This window comes from Saimiri boliviensis, chromosome 15 (genome assembly GCF_048565385.1).
Source record: "Saimiri boliviensis isolate mSaiBol1 chromosome 15, mSaiBol1.pri, whole genome shotgun sequence".
Lineage (NCBI taxonomy): Eukaryota > Metazoa > Chordata > Mammalia > Primates > Cebidae > Saimiri > Saimiri boliviensis.
The window spans coordinates 15,505,354-15,525,094 of NC_133463.1; the positions used below are offsets into that span (position 1 = coordinate 15,505,354).

A 19,741-nucleotide genomic window follows, 5' to 3' on the forward strand; every position below is an offset into this window, starting at 1 on the left:
CATTTGCTATATTCATCCATCTTGTCCCAAATGACAGAATTTCATCTTTTTAAAGGATAAGTAATATTTCATTTTGTATACTGTATTTCCTGTATCCAACTATTGATAGACAAGTTGATTCTGTATCTTGGCTACTGTGAATAACGCTGCAATGAACATGGGAGTGCAGATATCACTTTAGTATACTTAATATTTTTGCTTATAATACCCAGTAGTGGGATTGCTAGATTATATGGTAGTTCTATATTTAGTTTTTTGAGAAACTTCTGTACTGGTTTCCATAATGGCTGAACCATTTACATTACCACCAGTAGTGTACAAGCATTCCCTTTTCTCTATATCATCTCCAGTGGTTTTTCCTCTTTTTGATAAAATCCATTCTAACAAGAATGAATAGATATCTCATTGTGGTTTTAAATTGTTTTTCCCAATGATTAGTTTATTTTTTAATTAATTTGTTGGCCATTTGGATGATTTCTTTTGAGAAGTGTTTGTTTCGGTCCTTTGCCCACTTTTAAATTGTATTATTTGTTTTCTTGCTATTGAGTTATTTCAATTTCTTGTATATTTTGTATTAATATACAAATGTATATTAATAGCTTACCAGTTATATGAGCTATCTGAAAAGGAAGTTAAGAAAATGACCCATTTACAATAGCAACAGAAAAAAAAATTAAAACTTAGTTGTAAATTTAAATAAGAAGGTAAAATACCTATATACTGAAAACTATAAAATACTGGTGAATGAAATTGAAGAAAACACACATAAATGGAAAAATATTCCATGTTCATGTGCTGAAAGAATTAATATTGTTAAAATGTCCATTCTACCAAAAATAATCTACAGATTCAATGCAATTCCTATAAAAATTTTAAGGTCATTTTTCAAAAGTGGAAAAATTAATTCTAAAATTCTATGGAACCACAATATACCCCAGGTAACTACAGTAATCTTGAGCAAAAAGAACAAAGCTGGAGCCATCATACTACCTGGCTTCAAAATATATCATAAAAGTGATCATAGTTAAAATAGCATAGTACTGGCATAAAAACAGACACATCAACCAATGGAACAGGACAGAAAGCTTGGTAATAAACTCATGCCCTCATGGTCAATTGATTTTTTACAAAAGTGCCAAGAACTCATAATGAAGAAAAAACACTCTATTTAATAAGTGATTCTAGGAAAACCAGTTATTCACATTTAGAAGAAAATGAAATTAGACTTTTACCTTGCACTATACTCACCCCCACAAAAAACTCAAAATGATTAAAGACTTTAAAGTAGGCTATAAAACTACTAGGAGAAAACATAGGGGAAAAGCTCCACGATGCTGATTTGGACAAAGATTCTTTGGATGTAACCCCAAAATTTCAAGCAACAAAGGCTCAAATGGACAAATGGGATTGCACCAAATTAAGAAGCTTCTGCACAGCAAAAGAAATGATGAACAAAGTGAAGAGACAACTCATGCAATGAGAAAAATATTTGCAAACCATGGGTCTTTACAAGTGAAAGAGGGAGGCAGTAGAGTGAGTGAGTCATACAGATGAGACAGAATTTAGCCAGCTGTTGGTCGTTGCTGACTTTGGAGTTTAAAGGGGGCTCAGAGGCAAGAAATACAGATGACCTCTAGAAGCTGGAAAAGGCAAGGGAATGGATTATCCCCTACAGTTTCCAGAAAAACAGTATTCTACTGACTTTTTTTTTTTTTTTTTTTTTTTTTTTGAGACAGAGTCTTGTTCGGTCACCCAGGCTGGAGTGCAGTGACATGCTGTTGGCTCACTGCAACCCCACCTCATGGGCTCAAGCAATTCTCCAGCCTCAGCTTCTCAAGTAGCTGGGACAACAGGTGTGTGCCATCACATCTGGCTAATTTTTATATTTTTAGCAAAGACGGGGTTTCACCTTGTTGGCCAGGCTGGTTTGAACTCCTGACCTCAAGTGATCAGCCCACCTCGGCCTCCCAAAGTCTTGGAATTACAGGTGTGAGTCACCATGCCCAGCCCCTGCTGACATCTTGATTTTGGCCTAGGGAAATTTATGTTAAACTTTTGACTTCTAGAACTGTAAGGTAATAAATTTGTGCTTTTTAAATGACTAAATTTGTGATGATTTGTCACAGCAATAATAGGGAATTAATAGAGTGCTTTTTCATGCCTTTTTTCTCATCTATAATAAGAGAGCTCTCTCCTTCTGAAGGGAACTTCTGCTGTTAAGAGGGAGTGCTTTTCACTGCAACCTCACTCCTCTCTTTTGCTGGTGTATGTACCAATATATAATCCTTCTGCACAAATGAAATGCCATACAAGAAGTAAAATAGTTTGAGAACTAGCCCATTTGTCAGTAGGATCCAAAACTTTATACCAAGTATCCTAAATCCTATAACTAAGAAGTGACTTGAGGCACTTCCCAACTTCATTATAAAAGGTTATTTGCATGACACATTAATATGGTAGTAACAGTAGCTGCCAGTGCAGAAGCTAAACCATGAACTTAAATGCCACAAACGTACAGGTTATTGGCCTGCCTGCTGGGACAGGGCAACTTTGGCCTGAAATATTTTTTGGCAGCTGAATATATTTGCATTTCTGCCTTGAGCTATTTAAATATTTTCGAATTCCATTATTTACAGAAAGTATAATGGGGGAACTCTCCAGAGTTACTGAAGGTTAAACCAGATAAAAAGTGAAAGCATCCACAGATTAAAATAACTCCCTAGATATCTTCTGTATACATGTCCAACAAAAAAGGACAATTTATTTCTGCAGATGGTAGGGCTTTCAGATTCCTTCAGAAATTATCAGATTAACCACTTATCTTTAGGAGTGTTAATTAAGCTATAGGTTATCAATTATGACAAAACATGAAATCAGGGTAAAAGAAAAACATTATTTTTTACCCAAGAATAGAGTGGATCCTCACCCCACTGGCTCATGAGATGAAATTTCAATTCTTTTTGACTTCAACATTATCAGATACTAATAGCTGGGCCTTAATGGGAACACTTTGTTTTGTTGATCTATATTAGTTTCTCTGATACAAAATACTGTACATTAGAGTGTAATGTGATCTGCCTGAAGTCCAGATGAAAAAAAGATTAAGGCAAAAGACAAAAATGAGAAAGACTTCCTAGTCAAAGGAGCTTGTTTCATTTTGTTGGCTGTACCCATTTGGCCTCCCATAAATTCACTGCCACGTCTATCATGGGCAGAAACAATGAGCCTGGGCAGTTGATGAATCATGGCATCCACAACACTCCACAAATCTTACTCCCATTACCCAATGAGAAAGCACCGTGTACAAAGAGCCCCTGAAGCTCTGTGCCCTCCCATTCACTTACCTTCATGCTCCACATCTGAAAGTTAGTTTGGATGGAATAATGCCCATTTTTCCTACCAATTACATTGTGTGCAACCATAAATCATCAAAGAACCACTGTCCAGACCTAGAACATATTTGGACATCACTAGAAATTTAAAAATAAATAGTCTATCATGTTGGATTTATCTTAGGGTTAATGTAAAGGCAGATGTCCAAAGTTAGGGATCCTTTCAATGCTTGCCTGTTTCCAGTTCTCTTGGTCCTACATTGGTTCTGTGTTTTACAAATCTTTTTCATAATATAGATTCATTGACCTGCTGGATAATTGATTTAAAAAAAATATTGTACCTAACAGAGTTGACTCCTTGCCCTGTTTTTTATAACATTCTTCCCCCAACTCTCATCAATCTTTCCCCAGACAAGAAGTTAATCAAAGAGAGATCAGGGGTTTCTCTTGCTCACTTGTCCCCACCATCTCACAGTACCTGAATATGAGTCCTGTCCAGGAGTGGTAAACCAGAACAGAGGGAATTAGTACCCACAGTGAATGACAAAAGAGGATTGGGTCAGGATTAAAAACTCTAAATAACTGATGTAGCATATACATTTATTACTTTTGCTTATCACAGTTATCCCAGAAGATTTGAAATAAAATCAGATAAAAGAGAGTTTCAAACAGACATTCACATAATAGGCCACACAGACGTGCAGACTGCTGACCAGGCCCAAAATTCTGGCAGGCAGGACTGGGAGCAAAAGGAAACTGACATTGTTTAACCAAGGACTGAACAGTGTATTCAGAAAAGAAGAAAAAAATGAGTGGCCTCGGAAAAAGACAAACTTTCTTCTGACCAATCCTTTTTGTTCACCGCACACCCGAACTACAAGCAGATTCAATATAATTTTACTAAATACAACATTCAACCTGTTTTCTGTATTCTGTTGGTTTACTTAATAAAAACAAACCTGCTTTGTGATTCTTAGCTACATAGAACTAACTAGAGGGCCCAGTCTTTTTAGAAGTCATACAGTTAATTCAGAATGTCAAATTTCTAAAACTTGATTGCTACCTACTAGATAGACATCTCAGTAAGTGCTTAAATTTTTAAAAATTCATATATGATCACACAGCTATCAGAGAGGAATAAAGATCGAAAACACTAACATAACATGTAGAGGGCAGGAAAGAATGCCCATGTGTTTTCAGTCCAGTAAATGATGAACGTATAACAGAGAGGTAGAAGCTAAAATCTGTGACAGAGGAATTTTCTTTTTTCAAAGTTAAAAGGAAGTTTAGTTCCCTTTTAAAAAATAGAATCTTCTTTTTCCAGTTAATTTTCACTTATTTCCAACTTTTATTTTAAAAAGTTCAGGGGTACAAGTGCAGGATGTGCAGGTTTGTTACATATGTAAATAGGTGCCATCGTGGTTTGCTGTACAGATTATCCTGTCACCCAGGTATTAGGCCCAGCATTCATTAGCTATTCTTCCTGATGTTCTCCCTCCTGTCATCCCCCAACAGGCACCATGTGTGTTATTCTCCCCTGGTGATCATATGTTCTCATCATTCAGCTCCCACTTATAAGTCAGAACATGCAGTATTTGGTTTTTGGTTTCTGCATTAGTTTGCTAAGGATAATGACCTCCAGTTCCATACATGTTCATGCAAAGAACATGATCTCATTCCTTTTTAAGGCTGCATATTGTTCTGTGATATATATGTACCACATCTCCTTTATCCAGTCTATTATTGATAGGCATTGTATTAATCTGTTTTCATGCTGCAAATAAACACATACCCAAGACTGGGTAATTTATAAAGAAGAGAGGTTTAATTGACTCACAGTTCCACATGGCTAAGGAGGCCTCACAATCATGACAGAAGGCAAATGAGGAGCAAAGTCACATCTTACATAGTGGCAGGCAAGAGAGCTTGTACAAGGTAACTCCCATTTATAAAACCACCAGACCTTCTGAGACTTTTTCACTACCATGAGAACAGTATGGCAGAAACTGCGTCCATGATTCAATTATCTACAACTGGCCCTGCCCTTGATATCTGGAGATTATTACAATTCAAGGTAAGATATGGGAAGGGACACAGCGAAACCATCTCAGATATTTAGGTTGATTCCATGTCTTTGCCATTGTGAATAGTGCTGCAATGAACATACACATGCATGTATATTTATAAAAGAATGACTTATATTCCTTTGGGTATATACCCAGTAATTGGATTGCTGGGCCAAATTCTATTTCTACTGCTAAGTCTTTGGGAAATCACCACAATGTCTTCCACAATGGTTGGACTAATTTACACTTCCACTAACAGTGTAAAAGTGTTCCTTTTCCCCACAACCTCACCAGTATTTGTTTCTTGACTTCTTAAATAGCCATTACGACTGGCATGAGATGGCATTTTAATGTGGTTTTGATTTGCATTTCTCTAATGGTCCACTGACCATTATAATGATGATCATAATGTTGAGCTCTTTTTCATATGATTGTTGGCCACATGTATGTCTTCCTTTGAGAATTCTCTGTTCATGTTCTTTGCCCACTTTTTAATGGGATTGTTTGGTTTTTCGCCTGTAAATTTAAGTTCTTTATAGATGCTGAATATTAGGCCTTTGTCAGATGGCTAGAGTACAAAAATTTTCTCCCACTCTGTAGGTTGTGTTTACTCTGTTGATAGTTTGTTTTGCTGTGCAGAAGTGCTTTAGTTTAATCAGATCCCGTTGGTCAATTTTTGCTTTTGTTGCAATTGCTTTTAGCATCTTCATCATGAAATTTTGCCCATGCTTATGTCCTTAATGGCATTGTCTAGGTTCTCTTCTATAGTTTCTATAGTTTTGGCGTTTACATTTAAGTCTTTAATCCATCTTGAGTTGACTTTTGTATACAGTGTAAGGAAAGAATACACTTTTAATTTTCTGCACATGGCTAACCAGTTCTCCCAGCATCATTTATCAAATAGAGAATCTTTTCCCCATAGCTTGTTTTTGTGGGGTTTGTCAAGGATCAGATGGTTGTAGGTATGTGGCCTTATTTCTGGGTTATCTATTCTGTTCATTTGATCTATGTGTCTGCTCTTGTGCTACTACCATGCTGTTTTGGTTACTGTAGCCTTATAATATGGTTTGAAATTGGATAACGTAATGCCTCCAGCTTTGTTCTTTTTGCTTAGGATTACCTTGGTTATTTTGGCTCTTTTCTGGTTCTATGAAGTTTAAAAGAGTTTTTTTCCTTCTAATTCTCTGAAGAATGTCAATGGTAGTTTAATGGGAATAGCATTGAATCAGTAAATTGCTTTGGGCAGTGTGGCCATTTTCATGATATTGATGATTTCTATTCATGAGCATGGTATGATTTTCCATTTGTTTGTGTCGTCTCTGATTTCTTTAAACAGTGGTTTGTAGTTCTCCTTAAAAGGCCTTTCACTTCTCTTGTTCGCTGTTTTCCTAGGTATTTTATTCTTTTTTGCGGCAATTGTGAAATGGGAGTTCATTTGTGATTTGGATATCAGCTTGCCTGTTATAGGTGTATAGGAATGTTAACAATTTTTTCACATTGATTTTGTATACTGAGACTTTGCTAAAGTTGCTTATTAGCTGAAGAAGATTTGGAAATGAAGGGATTTTCTAGACATAGGATCATGTCATCTGCAAAAAGGAATAGTTTGACTTTCTCTCTCCCTATTTGAATACGCTTTATTTTTTTCTCTTGCCTCATTCCCAGGTCCAGAACTTCCAATGCTATGTTGAATAGGAATGGTGAGAGAGGGCAAACTTTACTTGTGCCAGTTTTCAAAGGGAAGGCTTCCAGGTTTTGCCCATTCACCATGTCATATATGGCTCTTATTATTTTGAGGTATGTTCCTTCAATACCTAGTTTATTGAAAGTTTTTAATATGAAGGGATGTTGAATTTTATCAAAGGTCTTTTCCAAATCTATTGAGATAATCATGTGTTTTTGTCTTCAGTTCTGTTTATGTAATGAGTCACATTTATTGTTTTGTGCATGTTGAACCAGCCGTGCATCTTAGAGATGAAGCATACTTGATTGTGATAGATAAGCTATTCTATGTGCTGCTGGATTCAGTTTGCCAGTATTTTGTTGAGGATTTTTGCATCAATGTTCATCCAAGATATTGGCGTAAAGTTTTGTTGATGTTGTTGTATCCCTGCCAGGTTTTGGTATCAGGATGATGCTGGCCTCAGAGTTTGAGTTAGGGAGTTTCCATTTTTTGAAATAGTTTCAGTAGGAATGGTACCAGCTATTCTCTGCACCTTTGATATAATTCAGATATGAATCCATCTGGTTCTGGGCTTTTGTTTGTTTGTTTGTTTGTTTGTTTGTTTGTTTTTTGGTTGGTAGGCTGTTTAATGCTACCTCAGTTTCAGAACTCTCTATTGATCTATTCAGGGATTCAGTTCTTCCTGATTCAGTCTTGGGAAGGTGTATATGCCAGGAATGCATCCATTTCTTCTAGATTTTCCAGTTTATGTGCTTAGAAGTGTTTATAGTATTCTCTGATGGTTGTTTGTATGTCTGTGGGGTGAGTGGTAATATCATTTCTAATTAAATTTATATGAATCTTCTCTATTTTCTTCTTCATTAGTCTAGCTAGCAGTCTATCTATTTTATTAATTTTCTCCAAAAAACAGCTTCTGGATTCATTGATTTTTGAATGGTATTTTTGTGTCTCTGTCTCCTTCAATTCAGTTCTGATCTTGGTTATTTCTGCTAGCTGTCAGGTTTGCATGCTCTTGGTTCTCTAGTTCTTTTAACTGTGATGTTAGATTGTTAACTTGAGATCTATCTAGCTTTCTGATGTGGGCCTTTAGTGCCATAAATTGCCCTCTTAACACTGCTTTAGCTGCATCCCAGACATTCTGGTACATTGTATCTTTGTTCTCAGTAGTTTAAAAGAACTTCTTGATTTTTCAGTGATTTCATTATTTACCCAAAAGTCATTCAGGAGCAGGTTATTCAGTTTCAGTGTCATTGTATGGTTTTGCGTGAATTTCTTAATTTTGAGTACTAATACTATGGTTCAAGAGACTGTTGCTTAGGATTTCAGTTCTTTTGCATTTGCTGAGGAGTGTTTTATTCATGAATATGTGATCAATTTTAGAGTAAGTGCCATGTGGTGATGAGAAGAATATATATTCTTTTGTTGGGGGTGGAGGGTTCCATAGTTATCTATCAGGTCAATTTGATACAGAGCTGAGTTCAGACCCTGAATATCTTTTTTAATTTTCTTTCCCAATGATCTGCCTAAATTGTCAGTGGGGTGTTGAAGTTGTCCACTCTTATTGTGTAGTAGTCTAAGTCTCTTTTAAAGTCTCTAAGAACTTGCTTTATAAATCTGAGTGCTCCTGTATTGGGTGCATATATATTTAAGATAGTTAGCTCTTCTTGTTGGACTGAAACATTTACCATTATGTAATGCCCTTTTGGGGGGTCTTTTTGATCTTTATTGGTTTACAGTCTGTCTTATCAGAAACTTGGATTGCAACCCCTGCTTTCTTCTGTTCTCCACTAACTTGGTAAATTTTCCTCTATCCCTTTATTTTGAGCCTCTGTGTGTCTTTGCATGTGAGATGGCTCTCTTGAAGACAGCATACAGATGGATCTTGATTCTTTACCCAGACCACCATTCTGTGTCTTAATTGGGGCATATAGTCCATTTGCATTTAAAGTCAGCATTGTTATGTGTGAATTTCATCCTGTCATCATGATGCTAGCTGGTTATTTTGCAGACTTGTTTATGTGGTTGCTTCATAGTGTCACTAGTCTGTGTACTTCAGTGTGTTTTTGTAATGGCTGGTAACAGTTTTTTCCTTTCCATATTTAGTGTTTCCTTCAGAAGCTCTTGTAAGGCAGAATTTTAACACTCCACTGACACATTAGGCAAATCATTGAGACGGCATTTGCCTGGGTCAGCATTTGCCTATCTGAAAAGGATCTTATTTCTCCTTCACTTATGAAGCTTAGTTTGGCTGGATATAAAATTTTGAGTTGGAAATTCTTTTCTTTTCTTTTTTATTTTGTCTTAGTACCAACTTAGGGCTCTTTATTCCAGCAGTAAACTAAGGAAGAGCGAAGTGGGAGGGCTACACCATCACCATGGCAACAAAACCTCAAAAACGTAAAGTCATCCGACTTCTGTCAGGCAGACTCTTCCCAGCTCAGGAGAAACACATTTTAACTGGCTAAGAACAAGGCCAGGGGGCCTGGCCATAGTGTGGAAGGAAAGCTGGACGTACAGCCTCCGGTCAGTCCTGGAAGTGGTTGGTGAAGGCTTCCAGCAGCTCCTGCTTCTTCAGCCAACTCTTCAGCACATATACCTGGCAGGCCTCTTTCAGCATGGGCACAGTGAACTTGCCTAGTGCGCCCTTGCTGATGTGGATCTTCAGCTCCTCTTCTGAATACTCCACCTTGGTTTTTGCTTCTGGAACCTTTATTATTGTGTTTTATCTTGGTAACTTTCCCTTCAGGATTGTAATCTGGTGAGTAAACAAGCTCCTTAAACTCATCCACCAGGGAACTCAGTCTTTTATTCATTGCTTCAACCTTGGGCAATGTCAGGTTCACTGCTTGTTCGGCCTCCATCAAATCCAAAACCAAGGACTCCAGGTTCTTGAGGTGCTGTTGCAGCACAAGGTTCTCAAAGCTGTCACTTCTGTATGTGAAATGGAGCTTCGGAATAATAGCCTTCATCTTGTCCACCTAGTCACCTGAATTTTCTGGTCATCCAACTCCTCTTCCTATGGCACCAAAGCCACAAAATATGAGGGGGAATGTTCCTGCAGGGTGTTTATCTGCACAATGCTACAACCTCCTTCTCCAAACACTTTATGAGCAAATTACTGAACAGGGTTGAGCTCCCAATCACCAGAGACTCCTCAGGGTACATGAACAGGGAGGGCCTCGGGTAATGGTGCTTCTTCAGCAATACCAATGGCTTGAAACCCACGAGCATCAAACCTGGATTATCTAACCAGTTTAGCTCTTGTATTTCCTCTTTCTCCAGTATAATCTGAGACTCCCATAAGATCTGAGACCTCTTGGTATCACTAGGCAGAAGCAAACTGCCTGTATTTGAATTAAATGTCTGAGTCTTGGTTTTTGCTGGTTCATTTGTTTCCTGATAGAGCTTTATTGGATGAGGCTTGAGAGCCTTCTGGACCAGATTATAAATGTCCACAGAGATCACTATATCTTTGTTGAGCTTCAGCTTTAACCTGCTGAGTGCTCACTTCTTGGTCTCCTTGGCATGAACTTTCTGCAACAGGTCTTCTAGCTTGCTGGATTCCTCAAAGTGAACCCTGAGGTGTTCATCCTCAGCTATGCTACTGATATATCTGTGGAACAAGGGTATGTCAAAGCCCCCAGGTTTCTTCATGTACATCAAGTCAAGGAAGATGCCTGTCTCTCAATCACCGGCTTTGGTCCTGGCCTGGCTGGCTTTGGCACTGTCATTGCCATGGGGTTTGTCTTCATTGGTGAACAGGGTAATCCTTTTATGACTCATCTTGAACTGGACATCACTAAAGAGGTTGGCACAGACCCACAGCACTTCACTGAGTGAGTAGTCAGCTTTGTGGCCCATCAGGTCTTGGAAACATTTTTGTCCCTGCTGCCCCTTAAACTGGTCAAGCTCTAAAATTTGTTTTGTACCTGGATTATCCTACTCCTGTCAGAGGTAAATATTTTTAAAATTCACTGAATTTTTGTCTTTCTCAGTATCATAGAACATCACTGTCAAGAGATCTCGATCACTGCTTAAAATCTTACTGATGTACACACTTCGAATACACTGAATGCTCATGTCAAAAGGAGTCAACTTATCTTCACTCTGAGAATCAAACATAGCCCTGGAGGCATCAACCAAAAAAAAAAAAAATCAAACTATCTCTTCCTGAATATTTATAGTCTCCATTTGCTTCAAGATTCTCTTCTTGTTCTTCTGCTCCTTCATCTCCCACGGTTTTGTAATACGACTCCCACCCTGACATGTTGGCTGTTGCTCACTTTGGTGCAGGGAAGCTACCAACTTGGACCAAAAATTCTTTTCTTTAACAATGTTGAATATCGACACCCAGTCTTTTCTGGTTGTAGAGTTTCTGCTGAAAGGTTTACTGTTATTTTCATGGACTTCCCTTTGTAGGTGATCTGGCCTTTCTCTTTGGCTGACCTTAACATTTTATTTTCATTTCAACCTTAGAGAATCTAATGGTTATGTGTCTTGGGGATGATCTTTTCATGGAGTATCTTACTGGAGTTCTCTGCATTTCCTGAATTTGAATGTTAGCCTGTCTTGCAAGGTTGAGTAAGTTCTCCTGGATGATATCCTGAAGTATGTTTTCCAAATTGGTTCCATTCTCCCCATCTTTCACTTACCCCAATCAGTCATAGATTTGGTCTCTACATAATCCCTTAGTTCTTAGAGGTTTTGTTCATTCCCTTTCATTATTTTTTATCTATTCTTAGCTACCAGTCTTATATCAGGAAGACAGTCTTCAAGCTCTGAAATTCTTTCTTCTATTTGGTCTATTCTGCTATTAATACTTGTGATTGCACTGTAAAGTTCTTGTGTTTTTCAGTTCTATCATGTTCCACTCTAAACTGGATATTTGGCTGTCAGCTTCTGCATTGTTTTATTATGATTTTTAGATTCTTTGTATTGGGTTATAACATGCTCCTTTAGCTCAGTGAAGTTCATTTTTATCCACATTCTGAAGCCTACTCCTGTCATTTCAGCATCTCAGCCTCAGCCTAGTTTTAAGACCTTGCTGTAGAAGCATTGCAGTTATTTAGAAGAAAGGGGGCACTCTGGCTTTTTGAGTTTTCAACATTTTTTAGTTGATTCTTTCTCCTCTTTGTGGGCTTATCTACCTTTGATCTTTGAGGTTGCTAACCTTTAGATGGTATTCTCACAGGGTTTTTTCTTGTTCTTGTTGTTTTCTGTTTATTTTTTGTTTTTGTTTTAACGGTCTGACCACTGTTCCATAGGACTGTTGTGGTTTGCTGGGGGTCTGCTCCATACCCTAGTTGCCTCAGTTTTTCCTGTATCTGGAGGTATCGCCAGTAAAGCCTGCAAAACAGCAAAGACGGCAGCCTGCCCCTTCCTCTGAATGCTCCATCCCAGGAGGGTACTGACTTTTTGCCAGGCCAAACACACTTGTAAGAGGTGGCTGGAGACCTTGTTTGGGAGGTCTCACCCATTCAGGAGGAACATGATCTAGGAACCGCTAAAAGAAACAGTCCGGCTGTGTTTTGATAGAGTAGCTGTGCTGTGTTGGGAATCTCTTCAGCCTCTAATCAGTCTGGGCTCCGCAGGGCCCACAGGCTGGACTGGCTAAGATGCCTGAACAGCCAAGGTAGTAGCATGCCCTATCCACGGAGCATTCCATCCAAGGGAGAGATCAGAGCTCTGTCCATACAGTATGTGCAGGTGGGGGTAGCTGGAGGTCCAGCTGGGAGGTCCTGTCCAGTGAGAAGGAATGGCTTGAGTTCCAGCCTACAGAAGCAATCTGGCTACATTCTAGCAAAGCAGCTATACTGCACTGGGGAAACTGTTCCTCATCCAGACCATTTGGATTCTCCAAAGTCCACAGGCTGGAACAGCTGAGTCAACCAAACAGCAGATATGGCAGCCTGCCCCTGCCCCCAGGGCTCCATTTCTTCTCAGGCAGGCTCCACCCTGTTGCTGGGGGCTAGCTGGAATTCCAAGCCAGTAGGTGTTGTCTTGTGAGGTGCCCTGGAAGTGGGACCCACAGATCAATGCTGCTTGGCTCCTTGAATTCAACCCGCTTCCTAGGGGTACGTAGGGACATCTTGCGTTGCCTGATTACAGACTCCTTTGTTGGGGATCCCAGGGCTGGAGTATGCAAAGCTTCTGGGTCTAGGTTCATGCCTGAGTAGCTTCTCTGCCAAGACTCCACACAGCTCTGTGTGTCGGACCCAAGGCCTGGTGGTGTGGGCTCATGAGGGGATCTCCTGATCTATAGGTTGTAAAGATCCGTGAAGGAAGTGTGGTTTCCCAGGGTCGCACACTCACTCACTGCTTCTCTTGGCTGGAAATGGGGGTTTCCTTGGCTCTGTGTCACTCCAGGTGGGCCACCACCCCACCCTGCTTTTCTTCATTCTCCATGGGTCGGGTTGTTTCCCTGATCAATCCCAATGTGGGTGGCTGGATAATTTGGTTGAAGGTGTTGTATCCACTCACCCCTTTCCATCCTCTCTGTGAGTGTCACAGATGACAGCTGCTTTTAATCAGCCATCTTGGCCCTCTCAATAGAATTCATTTTTAACATCTGCTTGATTCCCTCACTACCCACCCTGTGGTTTCCAGTTCATAACCAAGCCTTATCACTTGTTAATCTCCTAAGTAACCCAGATCTACTTGTTCTACTTCAACCACCACAACCTTAGGCCAAGCTGTCATCGTCTCTTGTCTGGGCTCTTGTGCCAGCCATCCTGTCTATTCTTAGTAACCCAGGTAACTTTTTCTATACTCTTATTTCAAGTAAAAAAAAATACTTCTTGGAAGTAGCCTCATTTTATTTAACCAAATTAAATAAACATTTTAGCTAAAACCAAATAAATATATGCATATATATTATGTCTGTCTGTGTGTGTGTGTGTGTGTGTGTGCGTGTGTGCATGTGCTTAAATTGCTTTAAAGATAATGGGCTTTTATGTTGCTATAGTTTCTTATATTCTTTATAGTAAATCCTACAAGATTTACTCGCTCTTTGCTACCAACCCCAGTGCTAAATAAGCTATTTTGGAGTCTCACTGTACTAGATTCTCATGTACAGAGATAGTGTCTGTGTCTTAGGTAGTGGTCATAGATATTGCTTCCAATGTTGCTGATTTCAGTAGCATAAAGAAAATATAGCCCAGTAAATGGAAGGGCAAAGGAGAATGAAATTTTTAATAGCTTTGCTCTCTTAGTGCTTTGTCTGTAAGAATCACTGTTGCACTTGACATTTGTTGCCATTTTGCTTTTTCATTTTGAATTGTGGAGCCAGACTGTGTCTCTGTGTTGAGGGGAGGAGAAGGAGTGACCTCAGAAATGTCAGAATTATTACTAATGGTAGCATTTAAGCTTGGATAGGTGGTCAATAGTGTTTGATCAATCTGCTTAAATGCTGACTGTAGAGTAGGGACCTGAAACAATAATGAGAAGCTATATACAATTTGGAAGAGGCCAAATATGTGATAGGAAAGATGTGGCTTCTTTCAAGTACAGGCCACATGATATGGTAGCAGCAGATGTCTTAAGGAATAAGGGCAGCATCTGAGCAAACCAAATGTAATCTCACCTCTGTCTGGCTGGGTGCGGTGGCTCAAGCCTATAATCCCAGCACTTTGGGAGGCCAAGGCGGGTGGATCACGAGGTCGAGAGATCGAGACCATCCTGGTCAACATGGTGAAACCCTGTCTCTACTAAAAATACAAAAAACTAGCTGGGCGTGGTGGCACGTGCCTGTAATCCCAGCTACTTAGGAGGCTGAGGCAGGAGAATTGCCTGAGCCCAGGAGGCGGAGGTTGCGGTGATCCGAGATCGCGCCATTGCACTCCAGCCTGGGTAACAAGGGCGAAACTCCGTCTCAAAAAAAAAAAAAAAAAAAAAAAAAAAAAAAAAAAAAAAAAAATCTCACCTCTGTCATTTCCTACTCGTGACATCAGGCAGAGTCCGCAATCCTTCTGAGCCATCACCTTTCTTCTGTGTAAGATGAAATCATACCACCCACTCAAGGGGCTGATGGAAAGATAAATGAGATTGTGTATACAAAATTCCAGGCACCTTAGATCCCAGTTTGCTTTTTTCTCCCTTGTTTCCGTTTTAACATTGCAGGTAATTTGCGCTAACAGGTGATCAAGGACTAGGTCTAAGCCTCCCTCTAAGAGACTAGCCCAGCCCACAGGCCTTGAAGAGAGTTTGTAATTCACTGCAGAGGACTTGCTCCCACTTATTCCTGCTAAACAAGTACCTGAAGAGGTCCAAACAGGCATTAGAGATAGTTGGTGGTACTTGTCCAGATGCAGTACTCTCAGATGAATTTTTCTATCTGATGCTGATTGGTCTGAGACCAGCTTTTTGACCTTAGGTTGTAAGTGGTGACTAGGAGCAGTTGTTCATGACAACTTGTGTTCTTGCACATCACTCACAACAAAGAGTAAGACAGCCTCCAGACTATATGTTCTAGAAATGAATCTAGATGTTTCTCCTCAGACTAATTTTTCTCTATGGAGACACTGGCGCTTTTCTGGGACTAAGCCACCTATCTGACCTCATTTCAGGACAGGCAGAAGGCCTTATGCTGAATGCTTATTCAAGTCCTAAGACAGCCAAGGCAAGTAGATTTAACATGCCTGGCAACTGATCTACTGGTAGTGGCTGCCTAACTATGTGTTTGTAGAATTCCCAGTCCTCTTCTGGACTCAGCATAAATTGTGTGCCTTGATCAGTTATGATGTCTCCCACAGGTACTGAGGAGGGTTAAGCCACACATGACAGAATTGGAAACCTCATTATCTGAAAATCCGCAAAGTTCCTCTTCAGTTCAATAAGGACACTATCCATTATTCGAGAGCTGGCCTTAGCCACACATACACAGAGCATAGTGTCATGGCTGAGTAACTCCTTGAGCTGCATGACAATGCCATGAACTCAGTATGCAAAGACAACCTCAATTTTGATCAATGCCTCAAGGGGTTCCAGACCCACTAATACTTTTGAATGTCACCAGGGATATATGTCCTGCATACTACCTAGTCCCTCACAAACTTGTGATTCTGGAGACTCAGGGACTTTCCCGGCATCACTTGAAATCACTGAAAGCCAAGGTCAGCCCTGGTGCTTTTATCATCACTTCCATCAGCCTCCCTCAGGTAGGCACACACTGGGGTACAAAAGAAAACAAAATGTACTGTTCCTGACACAGAAATCCCATGATTTTGAAATATTTAGACTTTTTAAGCCCAAAGCCCACCTGTCTTCTACGCTGCTGCCTGAGCTATTGATCTTCTGCCAGGTACATGTATTCATGATTAGTCAAAGATGTCATCCCTTGGAGAATTTAATGAAAGAAATCTACAGAAATGCTCCATCTGCCCATCTATTGTCTTTCCTCCTTGTCAACAAGAGAAGCAAGGATGCACATCTGTGCAACAAGCACCAGGTGTTAAATAAAATCATTATGTAAAACTGCTACCTTCCCTTGGACTCCAGGATTGCAATATTAGCACAGGTGAACTATAGTTAACACCAAACAAGGATTCCTGAGAACACACTACTGGCCAGAATCAGTGTTAAAAGAGTCTTTTATTATGGCCACACTGAGCACATATAGGGCTGCTCAGATGTTTCTGATAATGATTCCATTAGGCCATTACATAATCTGAACGTTGGGTGGTATTGTTATTCTTTCTTTCCTGACTCATCAAAAACTATACAGTACCAGCCCCACCATGAAAACACCAACCTGATACCTATGTCAGAAACTATGTGTTTGACTTTACCTTGGTAGAATCTTGGAACACAGAGGTCCATCTATGTCCTTGGAACAAATGGACTTCAGTATTAGAAACACCCCCTTTTCTCCATCTCACCCACCTGTCTCTAATTCTCTAATTTTTATGTTTTTAATCTAAGAACCCTTTTTGCTTTGTCTTCCAAATGAAATTTCACCATGAATTCATTTGTTATTGTTGGGATTTATTTTTTGTTTTCCAGGGATGCCATAATGAAGTACTACAAATTAGTTGGCTGGCCTAAACAATAGAAATGTATTGTCTTACAGTTCTGGAGGCCAGATGTCTGAGAGCAAGGTGTTGGAGGATTGATTCCTCTACAGGACTATGAGGGAAAATTTGTTCCATGGTTTTCTCCTAGTTTCTGTGGTTTGACAGCAATCTTTGGCTTTTCTTGGTTTGTGAAATTATCACCCTATCTCTGTCTTGCAGTTTCCCTGGTGTACTCTGTATGTGTGTGTCTGTCTCTGTGCCAAATTGCTGCTTTTTCTAAGGATTCTAAACATATTGCATTGGGATCCTCCCTAATGACCTCACTTTAACTTGATGTTTTACAAAGACCCTCTTCATAAGCACCAGGGGTTAGGACTTCAGTATTTCTGGGGCAAGCACACTTCAACCCATAACAAATCTCAATTATAAAACATAAAAATGACACTGCTTCTCTTAAAATGGGATGGGAGACCAAAAGCCTTCTCTCTATTAGAAATCTTTCTCTTTCATTTTTCTCCCTTTTTCTCTCTTAATATTTTTCTAAAATGCTCTGAGCTGCATAAAACATACTTTATAAAATCACTGCTCCAGCAAAACGGATAAGCAACAATCAAATATTTTAACAGTTGTTAGAGGTCTAGTATCAGTTAAGTTTTGTATTTACCAGTTTAATATTAACTCCAATCTTAAGGAACCAGTCTTGTGACTTATTGCACTGCAGACGGCAGCTCCTTTAAGGAAGCACAGGAAGGATGTAAGGGCCCCAGGGTGGGGCTGGGGAGTGGAGGTTGTAAGGGAACGCTCTGTTTTTTTTCAATTGTACTTTAAGTTCTGGGGTACATGTGCAGAATGTGCAGGTTTGTTACATAGGTATACATGTGCCATGGTGGTTGGCTGCATCCATCACCCCCTCATCTACATTACATATTTCTCCTAATGCTATCCCTCTCCCAGGTCCCCCACCCGCTAACAGAACCCTGTGTGTGATGTTCCCCTCCCTATATCCATGAATTCTCATTGTTCAGCTCCCACTTACAAGTGAGAACATTCGTTGTTTTGTTTTCTGTTCTTGTGTTAGTTTGCTAAGAATGACGGTTTCCAGCCTCATGCATGGAACATGAACTCATCCTGCAAAGGACATAAACTCATCCTTTTTTATGGCTGCATGATATTCCACAGTGTATATGTGCCACATTTTCTTTATCCAGTCTATCATTGATGGGCATTTGGGCTGGTTCCAGGTCTTTGCTATTGTACGCACTCTTTTTCAGCCATGTAGTGTTCCTGTGTTGATGAGGAGTGGTGATCCTTTGAAGGAGATGAGGCATTCTGGTCTTTGATGATTTCATCTTTTTGTACTTTTTTCCCCATCTTCATGGATTTACCTGGCTCTGATCTCAGGGAGCTGCTTGATGAGGTCACTTGTCTGCCTGTTGAGGTGCTTCTCGTGCATGTGTCTTTATAATACAATGATTTATAATTCCTTGAGTATACACCCAGTAATGGGATTGCTGGGTCAAATGGTATTTCTAGTTCTAGATCCTTGAGGAATTACCACACTGCCTTCCACAATGATTGAACTCGTTTACACTCCCACCAACAATACAAAAGTGTTCCTATTTCTCCATATCCTCTCCTGCATCTGTTGTTTCCTGACTTTTTAATGATTACAATTCTAACTGGGGTGAGATGGTATCTCAATGTGGTTTTTATTTGCATTTCTCTAATGACCAGTGATAACGGTCATATGTTTGAAGGCTGTATACATGTCTCCTTTTGAGAAATGTCTGTTCATATCCTTCACCCACTTTTAATGGGATTTTTTTTGTTGTTTTTTGTTTTGTTTTGTTTTGTTTCCTGTAAATGTGTTTAAGTTCTTTGTATATTCAGAATATTAGCCCTTTGTCAGATGGGTAGACTACAAAAATTTTCTCCCATTCTGTAGGTTGTCTGTTCACTCTAATGATAGTTTCTTTTGCTGTGCAGAAGCTCTTTAGTTTAATTAGATCCCATTTGTCTATTTTGGCTTTTGTTGCCATTGCTTTTCGTGTTTTAGTCATGAAGTCTTTGCCCATGCCTATGTGCTGAATGGTATTGCCTAGGTTTTCTTCTAGGTTGTTTATGGTTTTAGGTCTTATGTTTAAAACTTTAATCCATCTTGAATTAATTTTTGTATAAGATGTAAGGAAGTGATATAAGGGAACTCTCTCTCCGAGGATTGCCTCTATAGAGTCTGACTATATCACTGGAGAAAACAAGGTTTTATCCATCAAACCCTCATCATCAACTCATAAAGAGTTGGTGTAACTTCCTGGGTGGAGCCAAACCTCCTTTGGGCCATTAGCACAGACCAGCAGAACATCAGTGACATGCAGAGGTCAGCCAAGAACAGATTTTATTTACTGGCCCTCTTCTTTCCTCAATCTGCCAGATCCAGTACCTTCTCAATTACAGAGCCAGAAAGTCAATTCCAAATTTTCTGCATTTTAACGCCTAAACAACTCAACGATTCAATTGCCTGCTACATACATACTTACACAGTATTTGTCCATCTTCAAACTCTGGCAAGACTGCGAAGTATATTGTTCACCTTGAAGCAGCAAATAGCAGGTAGAGAACACGTTAGCCCCAGAAGAGCACTCATTATTA

The 19,741-nt window shown here is 39.5% G+C and overlaps 1 protein-coding gene and 1 pseudogene across 2 annotated transcripts in view; one reads left to right on the forward strand and one right to left on the reverse strand.

Annotated features, from left to right (window-relative positions):
* Positions 1 to 19,741, forward strand: part of NKAIN3 (sodium/potassium transporting ATPase interacting 3) — a 644,097-nt gene that overhangs the window by 545,509 nt on the left and 78,847 nt on the right. The gene's annotated exons all lie outside the window — the stretch shown is intronic.
* LOC101047608 (X-ray repair cross-complementing protein 6 pseudogene) lies at positions 9,607 to 11,349 on the reverse strand (annotated as a pseudogene).